This window comes from Phyllostomus hastatus, unplaced genomic scaffold (assembly GCF_019186645.2).
Source record: "Phyllostomus hastatus isolate PE091 unplaced genomic scaffold, TTU_PhHast_1.1 phas_contig_17, whole genome shotgun sequence".
Taxonomy (NCBI): Eukaryota; Metazoa; Chordata; class Mammalia; order Chiroptera; family Phyllostomidae; genus Phyllostomus; species Phyllostomus hastatus.
In genome coordinates, this window is record NW_025333664.1 from 19,549,456 (window position 1) to 19,562,110 (window position 12,655).

The window sequence follows — 12,655 nt, forward strand, 5'->3', positions numbered from 1 at the left end:
TAGCATAACCACATAGGCATTACTGTTCCCATTTTGCAGATGAGAAAACTATAGCTCAAAGAGGTTGGTCACACAGGAAATAAATGTCAGAGCAAGGATTTAAACCTTTAGCTTTAAAGCTTCCTCTTTCCCCAGTGTCATATTGCCTAAAAGTTTTGAAGACTATATACAATGGTGGGAAAGACAGTTAATTAATCTTCTCAAAGATCAGTTAAACTATAAGTAACTTTTATGTCTTTATCTAGGCACTTATTACATTAACTCTTGACTGATTATGCTAATTGGGGAAATGGAGAGGGGGATGAGGGTAAGGGAGGAGGAGTGAAGACTCAGATAATACAAAATGACAGATAATTCCAAAGAAGCAATTTCTGCTTTTGTGTTAACATGGCATTCTGTAGGATAATTTTGTTTTGTTTTTCTGAATTTGCCCCATCATAGAATCATAAGTCCACTTTACTCATATCCTTATTCTTCTCAGGGTTCTAGCACCACAGCTGCTGATGGACCTTTGTTTCCTGATCTATGATTTCCCAGTTCCCCAGCTTGAAATTTTTTATCTCTTGGCATTAATTTTAGGCTCAGGACTCTGCTTCTCTGCCACAGCCAACATCCTCAGAACTGCCCTCGGATTGATCTGACATACAGGATCTACTAGGCCCTCTCTTTTGTCTGGCCTGCTGCTCCATTAGGACAGAGATCCTCTTTAGTTTTCATGAAAACTGGGGAAGGAAGGAAGACATAGGGCCCAAGGGAACCCAGAGCCCTTTGCATATTATTCCTTCCCCACAAGTGAGTTGAGCCTTATTTTTTCCTATGATAGAAACCCTCAAGAAAGCCAGCTGCTTCTGAAACCAAAGTAATAAAATGTGGGCAAAAGTCCTGGGCGGGGAGAGAACAAGGATAGCTGCTTCTTATATGAGCTCCTCTGTCAGTCTCCCTCAGATTTTTCTCAACAGAATTCTCCTGGGGCCACCGGATGACTACTCTAGCAGACAACGAACCTGCCTTACTAAGCTACAAGATCCCCTTTGGGCAGACATTCATCCCCACACCTTGAAGAATGATGATGCACTGCTATTACTCCTAGACCATTTCAGACTCTGTACAAGTCCTTATCACGATAGTAGCTAACATTAATAGTCCCTTACATTTGTATAGTAACTAACAGTTTTGTATAGCATTTATTTGAAATGTGCCTTACACAGTAGGCTGGGTAGAAACTGTTCCTTGTTTATAGATAAGGAAATTGAAGGCCACAAATAAGTACCCAGTAAGCTTAGGCATTAACCAGAGTTCTTAAAACTGCAACATTACCTATAAGATTTGCATTTAAGCCTTGTTTGTTTTTCTTTCAAATATCCCCAAGTGGCCTTTATTTCACAAAATGATTATCAATACTACTTTTACTATGATACTATTTAAATTAAAAAAAAAAAAACAAACTGGCAAATTCACAAGTTATGTGCTTTAAAAATTCATTTCTACTTTGAGGCTGTACACATCAGATAGCATTATTTCCCAAGACTCCATAGGTGAATTCTTAATGCTCTCATATTAACCTGAACTTGGACTTTCACATCAGGTCAGGTATACATACACAGAAGAAGCTTCTGAGTCACGTCATCTGGCCAGGCAGAGGCTTAGGTTTTCTATGCTCTTGTATGGTTTTCCCCAGCCCGTTACTAAATCAATTAGCCAGTCTCTGAAAACCTTAGCCTACAATTTTAGTATACGTGCTTCCAGTGTGAGCACAAAAACCACTAACCCTTATTTCTTTAGTGGAATCAAATCTCTGCTTTGTATCCCAGTCATTACCAGGCAACAAAGGTATTCTGCAAGGCCTCCAAAGCCATCTTGAAACCTCTGAAGTCTGTGAGGTGGGTGGCTGTCTCCTCCAGCTCTTTATCAGGCAAAATCTCCTCAGAAGCCTGGGAGGCTCTGGCTTTTCATGTGTCACCTGACATCCTGCTGCACTGCCTCCAACTCTTACATGGAGGGAGCTCAGGCCTGGCCTGTGCCGCCAGGCAGTCAGGATCCAGGCTGCCCAGCACTATGGGTCTAGCCCTAGCACCCCTCCCCCTTGTTGGGATGGCTTAACTACAGACCACCTGTCTCCTTCAGTGTCGCTGAGTTAGGTTGCTGTGGCTCTAGATACTTCTCCAGAGACTACTACATCTGGAGCAAACTGCCAATCAATCCTAAAGAAGAGTTTCATTTGGGCTGCTCAGTACCTTCAAAAAATAAATTAAGCCTTAAGCAACTAGAAAAAGGAAAAGCAAACTAAACCAGAAGCAAGTTGAAGTTAGAAAATAATAAAGATTAAAGAAAGAAATCAATGTAATAGAAAAAAATGTTGGTTCTATGAAAAAAAAAAAAAAAGAGAAAAAGAGAGAAGGTATAAATTGCCAAAATCAGGAATGAAAAGGGGATATCACTACTGACCTTATAAGAAGTTAAAAGGATTATAAGGAAATACTTCAAACAACTTTAAGCCAAGAAATTAGACAATGTAGATGAAATGGACAAATTCCTACAAAGATACAAATTATCAAAAGTAACTCAAAATGAAACAGAAAATCTAAGTACACCTAAAACAAGTGAAAAAATTATTGAATTAGTAATTAAGAGAAAGCTACTGACCAATATCCCTTATGAATAGATAAAAATTGCAACAAAATATTAGCAAACCAAGTCCAACACCATGTAAAAATAAAAAGGATTATACACTATGACTAAGACAGATTTATTCTAGGAATACAAGCTTGGCTTAATATCTAAAAGTCAATGTATTGCCATGTTAGTAGAATAAAAGGACAAAAACCACACAATAAAATCCAACATCCATCCATAATAAAACCTCTCAATAAACTAGGAATAGAAGGGAACTTAGTCTGATATACATCATCTACAAAATGCTATGGGCTAACACCATACTTAATGGGGAAAGACGAAGTATTTTTCTCTAAAATTGGGAACAAGGTCAGAGTGTCTGTTTTCAATTATATTCAACATTGTACTGGAGGTCCTAGCTGGTGTAATCAGGCAGAGGGATTTTTAAAAAATAGGTTTTATTTACTTATTTTTAGAGAGAGGGAAGGGAGGGGAGAAAAAGAGGGAGAGAACTCCAATCGGTCGCCTCTCATACACGCCTGACTGGGAATCAAACCAGAGACCTTTCACTTTGTGGGATGATGCCCAACCAACTAAACCATACCAGTCAGGGCAGGGGCTTTTTATTTTTTAATGAACATCAGATTACATTCTTCTTCTACAAAAACTCTGCAGTGGCTTCCTATTTCACTCAAAATAAAGCCCTACTTGACCTGGATCCATGTCCACCCTTGTGATTTCTCCCTACTCCACTGCCACCCTTCATTCCTAGCGACACTAACCCCCCTTTGTTCCTCCAACACAATAAGCACACTCCTGTTTCAGGGCCTCTGAACTCTGCTTAACTCTATGCTTGGAATGCTATTTCCCAAGATAAACAGTATACATAGCTCACTACTTCAGTTACTCTACATTTCTGCACAGATTTTATTTTCTCAGAGGCCTTCTTTCAGCACAGTCCCTCCCTATTCCCTAGTCCTGTTTTATTTTTCTTCATAGTATTCATTTATCTGTTTTCCTTAACTAGAATGTAAAACACAAGAGAGCCATTTTCTTCACTGCTGCATTTCAAACACATAAAACTGTGCCTGGCACACAGCGAACACTCAATACTCACTGAATGTCTTTAAAAAGAAAATTTTAGCCCCGACCAGTGTGGCTTAGATGGCTGGACATCACTCCGCAAAGCTAAGGGTCATCGGTGTGATTCCCATTAAGAGCACATGCATGGGTTGTGGGTTTGGTCCCCAGTTGGGGTGCATATGTGGGGCACGCATGACCAAGAAGCAACCAATCATGTGTCTCCTACATCAGTGTTTCTCTCTTTCTCCTTCCCCTCCCCTCTCTAAAATTAAATTTTAAAATCTTTAAATTTTTATGTAGAGAATGAATAAAAGGGAGTGAAGGGAAAGGACCACTAGCACAAGAAGCTTAAAAGGACCAGGATTTTAGGTCACAGAGAAAGAGCCAAAATAGGACAGTAGAAAAACTTGGTTCTCTGGAGCCAGATTCTTCTGGGTTCTAAGCTTTAGCTCTTCCAATCACTGACTACTGTGTCCCTCTCTAAGTTTTAGTAATTTATAAAATGAAAACATCACCGCCTAACTCCTAAGGTGTTATGAAAATAAAATCATTATATATATATATATATATATATATATATATATAGCATTCACTAGCAAATAATGTTTTAAAAAATTTAATATTTTTTGACCTTCAAGAGGAACCTAAAACTCTGGCTTGTATATAGCTCAGCGGATTGAGCGCAGGCCTGCGAACCAAAGGGTCGTCAGTTCGATTCCCAGTCAGGGCACATGCCTGGGTTTTGGGCCAGGTCCCCAGTTGGGGGGGTTGAGAGAGGCAACCACACACTGATGTTTCTCTCCCTCTCTTTCTCCTTTCCATTCCCCCTCTCTAAAAATACATAAATAAAATATTAAAAAAAAAAAAAGAGGAACCTACCTTTTGCTAAAACTACCTTTAAAGTTACCTAACCTCAGTGCTGGCCAGTGTGGCTCAGTTGGTTGGAGCATCATCCTATAACAAATGGGTTGCAGGTTTGATTTCCAGTCTGGGCCCACACCTAGGCAGTGCAAACCCCAGTGTGGGGGCATACACGAGGCAACCACTTGATGCTTCTCTCTCACATTGATGCATCTCTCTCTCCCTTAAAAAAACATTTTTATCTAACCCCACCTTCATGAAGTGCAGACCTATCTGTATGGCGACTGCCCCTAGATTAAATGGCCTCCAGACTCATCTGAACTTCTCTTTCTCATTCCTCTTTCACACCCTCACCCCCTACTGGCAGTTCTCAGCTCTCACCTCTAGGTGCTGTTAATACAGCAGCTCCTCCCTGCTCTTTTATATGCTGCTTTTAATTTTATGGGGGTTTTGAAACCAGATTGCTAAAACTGTTACAATAACATGCAACAGTAAAAATAAATGAGTGCTGTGCAAGGACTTAAGGGTGCAAATGACTCACTTTCTTGTTTTTTAGTTGGATTCTAAAAAATTGAGGATGTTAGATAAATAAGCTACTATATGGATAGCAGTATTTTATATCCTTTTTCTTTTACATGGAATCATTCACATTTTAAAATAGTCACTGGTGGAACTTCTTCACAGGGCAACTATTACAACAACAGTAAGATCCAAACTTGGCATGTAGGACATGGAAAAGCCAGAAGCTACAAAACTTTAGATCAACCAAACACAAAGAGATGGCAAGCAAGAGTCTGGAGATGCAGAGTAGGAAGAAAGGCTGGCCTGCCAAGAGCACCAGGTAGAGGACAGACCCCTCTGTGCACCCTCAGGCAGAGAGAGGGAAGGAGAATGTCCACTGTTACAGAGTGAAGAGAGTGGCTTATGTCACTGGCCAAGGGTGAAGGAGAAATGGTGGGAAAGCATGGCCTCTGATAAGATACAAGGCTACATGCACAAATGTCTTTTTCACTAGCAGTTAGAGGTAGGGGCAGGGGTGGGCAGGGAACCTAAGGCCAAAATAGGACTAGCCTTCCTCTTCTTCAAATGACAGTAGGGAACATGGCAACATCTCAGAATTAGTCAGTGAGTGCAAACACATGCTGGGGATGAGCTCTTAAAACTGCTTTAATATCTGTGTCAGCAGTGGCCTTGGAGCCAGGCTGTGGGAGTGCATTTAAACCTGCACTCTGCAGCCAACATGATGCAAATCATGGCTGCCGATGCTGCCTGGCTTTGTCTCTGCCCTAGAACCCCTTTCCTTGTGAAAAGACTGAGCTTTGGGAAGGGCCTGCAGAAGGAGGAGAGTAAAAGGGCATGGGACAAGATTTACAGTGCAGACTTCCAAAGGAAATTCCTCCCTTTTATTATTGGGGAATGGAATTACAAATAGGTCAGGGGCTGAGATGTCAGGGATACTTATAATGCTTTCTTCTCACTCTCTCTCCTTTCAGTCATGCTGCTTTACAATTCACAAAGCTTTCCAACTTACTTGCATTTTCATTTGATTCTCTACAATGTCCTGCATGGTTGGTGTACACATGATAGACATGTGGGGGTGTGGGGAAGCACTCCAATTTTACAAACAGGAAAATGAAGATTGTTCAAGGGCAGGTATCAAGAGAGAAGATAAAAACCCATGAGCCTCAACTCCAACCCAGCTCCTCAGGTTCCTATCTGTGCTGGCCCCAGTGTTTATAGGACCCAATGTGTCACAGGTGTTTTCTTCTGTATTTAGCTTGGGCCTCTGCCTGCTTGAAGGGTTCTTCCTATCTTTTAATTTCTTGGCCCCTTACTAGAAATGCTATTGCTCAAAAGGAACCCACCCCCCAACTCCTATCTGCCCTGCTGGGCTCTCAAATAACTGGACCCCCTTTCTGAATCCGTGAGCAGGTCTGTCTTCTTGAACTTTGTAAGAAAAATCAGGTAGCCTGCCAATTCAGGGAGAACAATGGTATTTACAGTTAGACTGGCCTAGGTTCTAACGTCAGCTTTGCCAAGGTGTGAACCCTAGGCAAATTATTTTAGCTTCCTGAGCCTCAGTCCCCTCATCTATAAAATGGGGTTTTGTCTAGAGTAAATAATTTCCATAACACAACCGGTTCTTTTATAAGATTTTATTTATTTATTTTTAGAGAGAAAGGAAGAGAGGGAAAAAGACAGGGAGAGACACATCAATGCAAGTCAGAGCAACATCAATCAATTGCCTCTCACACACATCCCATCCTGGAACCAAACAGCAACCCAGGAATGTGCCCTGGCTGGGAATTGAACCAGGAACCTCTCGATTTGTGAACGACACCCAACCAACTGAGCCACACAAGTCAGGACACAACTGGTCCTTAATGTGCTGATTTCCCTTGCTGTTTCACCATCTGCTGTCTTCCCTCTGAGCTCCCCAGAATTCCCCTTCACACAGCTCCACTCGATCACTCCAGCCTTACTACTGTTCATGATCACATTTTGCAGGACTGACAAAACTACAGAATTTTCTAAAGCTGACCTATGGGTTTGGTAGGGCACAGTCAAGACTGAAATCAGGAAAGTTTCTAAGGGCTATGAGGTCATGTTAAGAGGGCTTGTGGGAGCTGCCAGGTTCCCCCCTCCCCTCCTAGCACAAAGCAGCCGGCAGAAGCCAATACGGGTTGAGCCTGCTTTGCCTTATTCATTGAAAATCACCCTGAACCATCCTGTGACAGCTCCAGTAAAGCTAGTTCAGTTTTCCTGCCAATACAGGAGGCTGCCTATGCCAATCTTGTAGACATGAAACAGAAGAGTAATCACCTGCAAGTTATCTATAGAAAGGGTAAAAATAAGCCCCAAACTAGTTACTCTCTGTCTTGGCCCAAGCTGGACCAGAGTTTGCCTCACTCACCGAGGTTGAGCTCAGTCAGCGATTTCCTCTTTAGGGTTACAGGGTCAGCCACCAGCTGCCTCTGGGAATAGGTATCACCTATAACAGAGAAGGAAGTCAGTCAGGGTCCTGCTCAGAATTTAGGTAGGTGTAGGCACTTAAAGTCCCTGCCCTCACATGCACTGCATCTTAGCAAAAGATAGGCTAATAATTAAATACATAATTTCAGGTCATGCTAAGTGCTATAAAATAAAGCAAAGAAAGGAAAAATGGAAATGACTGAGAATGAAGTCTATTTTAGATAAAATGGTCAGGGAAGGCTTCTCTAACAGGTGACCAGTGGACAGAGACCTGAATTAAGTGTAGGAGTAAGATCTGCAGAGATCTAAGCCAAGAGTGTTTTAGAGAGAGGGAATTACATGTGCAAAGCCCCTGAGGCAAGAGGCAAAAATAGACTAGTTATGCTTAAGGAAAAAGATCAATATAGCTAGAATGTACTGATGGGAAGAATGAGATACTAAATGCACATGGAAGAATTACTCGTTCTCCTTATTTTAATATCAAAAAAACAAGGCTCAGAGGTTAGGTGACTTGCCCTATACTAAAGTACATCAGTGAAAGAATTGCTCTTCAGGACAGCTCTCACTCTATCTCAGGGGTGTCAAACTCATTCTCACCAGGGGCCGCATCAGCCTTGAGGTTGCCTTCAAAGGGCCAAATGTAATTCCAACTCCTTAACAGTTGAGGAGTAGTTACAATTATACAGTCCTAAAATTATTTTGGCCCTTTGAAGGCAACCACAAGGCTGATGTGGCCCCCAGTGAAAATGAGTTTGACACCCTGCTTTATCTCACTCTTGGGCCAGGTTCCTCCAGGCTTAGATAAGGAGGGATCTGTGGGGGGCTCCAGGCCTGAAACGAAGCAGCAGACACACCAAACTGAAGGACTGCAGGCCTGGGTCAAAGAACAAAGGCAGAGGCCTTAGGCAGGTGGCAAAGGCCATGGAGTATCAGCACCTCCAATTCAACAGGTCAATAAATTGGACCCATCTCCTATTTCCAGCCTCCATGGTTCAGCAAATGATAAAACTATTCTCCTAAGTATTTAGACTCCAAATGTTTATGCTCCCTGACCTGTCCTTCCCTCATTTCCCATTCCCAAAATTGCAAAGTCCTTGTGTTCTGGGTTTTTATGTTTTGTTTTTTGCTCTACGAGCTCTACATCCACACTGTTCTTCATTATTCCCTACTGCGTCAACTTCCTCTTGGTTCAGGATCTCATTATCTCTTGCCTGCACAGCTGGAATTATTTTTTAAAATGTACTGACATTACAAAGACTATTACAGTAGCCTCTTCCCTGGTTTCTCTTCCACTAGTCTCCCTCACCCCTCCTGCCCCAACACATTGGGCCCACACTGCCAGACTGATGTTTCTAATGACACTCCCCTGCTGAAAAAAAAATGTCATGGCTCCCAATCACCTCAGCCTCACTCCCCAGGTATGCCATGATGTAGTCATCATCTGCCTTATGTCTGCCATGGGCTTTCTGGCTGCCGTACTTTTGTCCATGCTACTGTCTCACCTGGAATGCTAGTCTTCAGGAATTTTGTATGTACTTGGTACACATTCAAACCCTTAATCTTCAAAGCCTAGCAAATCAATAAAGTTATCCTAAGCCCTTTTTCTCATGGCTCTTTGTCAGTCTCCCTGCTCCTTCTTGCTTGTAAAGATTCATACTGCTGCCCTGGGCAGGTGTGGCTCAGTTGGTTGGAGCGTCATCCCATAAACCAAAAGGTCTCAGGTTTGATTCCTGAACAGGGTGCACACTAGGTTGCAGAGTTGGTCCCCAGTCAGGGTGCATTCGAGAGGCAACTGATTGATGTTTTTCTCTCCCTTCCCCTCTCTCTAAAATCAATAAGCATGGCCCCAGGTGAGAATTTAAAAAATGAAACACAAAAGATTCATACTACTTCCAGAGAATGGAGACCTAGTCAATCAGGAATTCTGTTCTCATTCCTGTTACTTTTTTTTTTTTAAAGAGTGTGGGAAAAGGAGGGATAAAGAGGGAAGAGAAACATCAATGTGAGAAACATCGATCAGCTTCCTCTCCTACACGCCCTGGTCAGGGACCGAACCTGCAACCTAGGCATGTGCCCTGACCAGGAATTGAACTGGTAACTTTTTGCTTTGCAGGATGATGCCCAACCACCTGAGCCACACAGGTCAGGGATCATTCCTGTTACTCTTATAGTGGAGCAATCTTCTAACAAGAAACCTGGGCTCTAATCTGAGCTTCAGATTCCTCAACTACAAAACGGGGATATAATTCCCATCTTGCCTATTAACAGAGAGAATTTGTGACAATCAGTATGATAATAGGAAAGGAAAAGAAAAGAGTTAAGATGGAAGATTCCAGCCAGATCTTTAACAGCTCTTTCTGTCAGCTGCAAAATACTGCATATATATATAGAAGCCTTCTATCCAATCAACCAAGAAATATTTCCTGGGTCTAGTTGGCCATGGTCACAGTTCTGGGTTAGGGGTTATAGAGGATGCAGGGATGAATGAGAACAGTCCTATTCTTGGGCTCCTTGTAGTTCAGGGCGAGACTGTGTCAACCTTGCATAGGACTACTACAATACTAGGCAGATCTAACAGTTCAGAGTGCTATGGCTTGTAAAAGTGGAAAAAGGAATGTCTAACTGGAGGTGGCCTCAGAAGCTTCACACAGGAGTGATGACTTAAGCCAGGCCTTGATGCAGGGTGACAGAAAGGTTTGGGCTACTCTGTACCAGGGACTGAACTAGGTATTATGCTGTTAACCTTCGTAATCATCTATGAAACAGGTTATGGCAGGCCCATGTTATAGCAAAGGTAACTGAAGATGGACAAGGTTAAGTATACCATTCAAGGTCAAACAGCTAATAAACAGCAGAACCAGGATTTGAACCTAGGTCTGCTTTACTTTACTCGAAAGCCTGTGTGCTTGCTCCTTACTTACTTTATTACATAGCAACAAGAAAGGAGGACCGTATTAAACCAATGTCTTTTTTACCTCAAAATCCAATTATCTGAAAGGGGGGAGATGAGAAGGGGAGAAAGGAAGTTTACTGCTACACTGTCTTCCCCATAAGACTGTGATCTTATGGCAGGCTTAGGGTCTTATTAGCTCCATGTTCTGACTCTTAGCCCAAGTACCTATAATATCAGTATCTACTAATCTGTTGGCTAAAGATGCCCTTTTCACATTCTTCTTTTCAGGAGTTAGGGAAGAGACAAGGAGAGAAAAGGATAAAAAGGAAAGCTGGGCCCTGGCTGGTGTGGTTCAGTGAATCAAGCGCTGGCCTGAGAACTGAAAGGTTGCTGGTTCAATTCCCAGTCAAGGCACATACCTGGGTTGCAAGCCAAGTCCCCAGTTGGGGATGTGTGAGAGGCAACCAATCAATGCTTCTCTCCCTCTCTTTCTTCCTCCCTTCCCCTCTCTCTAAAAGTAAATAAAAATCTAGCCCTGGCTGGTGTGGCTCAGTGGATTGAGTGCCGGCCTGTGAACCAAAAGGTCACTGGTTCAGTTCCCAGTCAGGGCACAAGCCTGGGTTACAGGCCAGGTCCCCAGTGAGGGGCGCGCGAGAGGCAACCACACAGATGTTTCTCTTTCTCTTCTCCCTCCCTTCCCCTGTCTAAAAATAAATAAATAAAATTTTTTTTTAATAAATAAAAATCTTTTTTAAAAAGGGAGGGGATTTGGGTGGTTAACAGAGAAAAGAGGGAGAGGAAAGGGGTAAAAGCAAAGAAGGAAAAGGACACAAAAAGGAAGAGGATGCCTGCACAAGACTGAAATGTCTGAGGCCTAGAGTCTGAGAAAGGTTTCTTTTTCCTTCTGGTTCCAGAATCAAGGATTTTTGTTTGTTTTTTTTTTCTAAAGCAGCAGTAGGAACCCCTCTTTACAAATTTTAAATGAAGGGAACTTGTCTACATCCCAGACTAATCTGTCAGGAGAAATAAAGTGAAGCTCCTCAGGACTCCAATCCTCAGAGCTCCAATTTTCAGTTTTTACCACTTTCCTGCCCCAGCCCAACCCTTGCCTGATTTAGGCTAAAACCTGTGTAGGTCATAGGACATGCAGATTCTTTTGCTCTTCTGCCCCTTCTACAAGGGTTTCTCCAGGCTAATAAGCCCTGCCTGGGAGTCTAAACTTCCTATGGATAAGGAGATACTGACATCCTCTGGACCCTTCCCCACAGCTCCCTATCACGAAGGCTTTACTGAACCCTAAGGGGAGACTGTTTCTCCCTTTCTCCTGAATTCCTCAAATGTAAGTGTATGGACTAGGGTGAAGATATAGATGGAGAAGGCAAGGTCCCTTTTCAGAAGTCTCTAGATCCTAAGTCTTAATACAGTTCAACCCTCTTTAGGACTGATCTGCATACTGTACACACGTACCATTCCTCTTTCCTAAATTAGTAGAGAGCACTGGGCTAAGAGTCAGAAAACCTAAAGCTTTACCTTCAATTCACCATGTAACCCTGACCAAGTCATTTTACCTTCCTGGACCCTAGTTTCCGCATCTGTAAAATGAAGGTGAGGTACCTAACCTTTTGAAGGATCTGCTGATGGAGCAAACAAGATCAACAAGAATGGTCTAACTGCTGAGATCTATTTGGTTTCATGTGAACAGTAAAAAAGAAATGAGAGAGTGGTCTCTTTTTTAAAAGGGGGTGGCTATACCACCTTTCAGGTGAAGGAATCTGCTCTGAGTGGAGGAATTAAGAAAAGCTCTGGCAAACACAGTGTCACTGTCAGTGCCTCCATCAAGACAGCCAGGTACTAACTGTGACCAAAAAAGCTCAAGAACTACATGCACACAAATCCCAGCAGGTCCAAGAAGAAAGAAAATTGCTCAGGGAAAGTATTAATGACCAATTTATTGATGAAGAGCTCAGGCTCTAGAATCAGACACCTGGGTTTGAATCCCAGCTCTGTCTCTACCTTTGTGACCATAGACAAGATACTTAACCTTCTGTGCCACAGTTTCCTTATTTGTTTAAAATGGTTCCTGTTTCACAAATGTGTTATTGGGAAAAATAAATGAGATAGCACAAGAAAGCCCTTAGCTCAGGGCCTGGCATAAGTGACTCAATGACAGGAATTGTTATTCCATTTAAATACCACAACAGGATGAATAAGAAGCAATAAAAAGGCCTAGAA

The 12,655-nt window shown here is 42.4% G+C and overlaps 1 protein-coding gene across 3 annotated transcripts in view; it reads right to left on the bottom strand.

Annotated features, from left to right (window-relative positions):
• The window catches only part of RALY (RALY heterogeneous nuclear ribonucleoprotein), an 89,217-nt gene that overhangs the window by 38,099 nt on the left and 38,463 nt on the right, over window positions 1–12,655 (bottom strand). For 2 of the 3 annotated variants that reach the window (XM_045833398.1, XM_045833401.1), the window contains exon 2: window positions 7,472–7,549. The exons of the other annotated variant lie outside the window; for it this stretch is intronic. The gene's annotated coding sequence lies outside the window, so the exon portion shown is untranslated. The remainder of the gene's footprint in view (window positions 1–7,471; window positions 7,550–12,655) is intronic. 3 annotated transcript variants of the gene reach the window in all.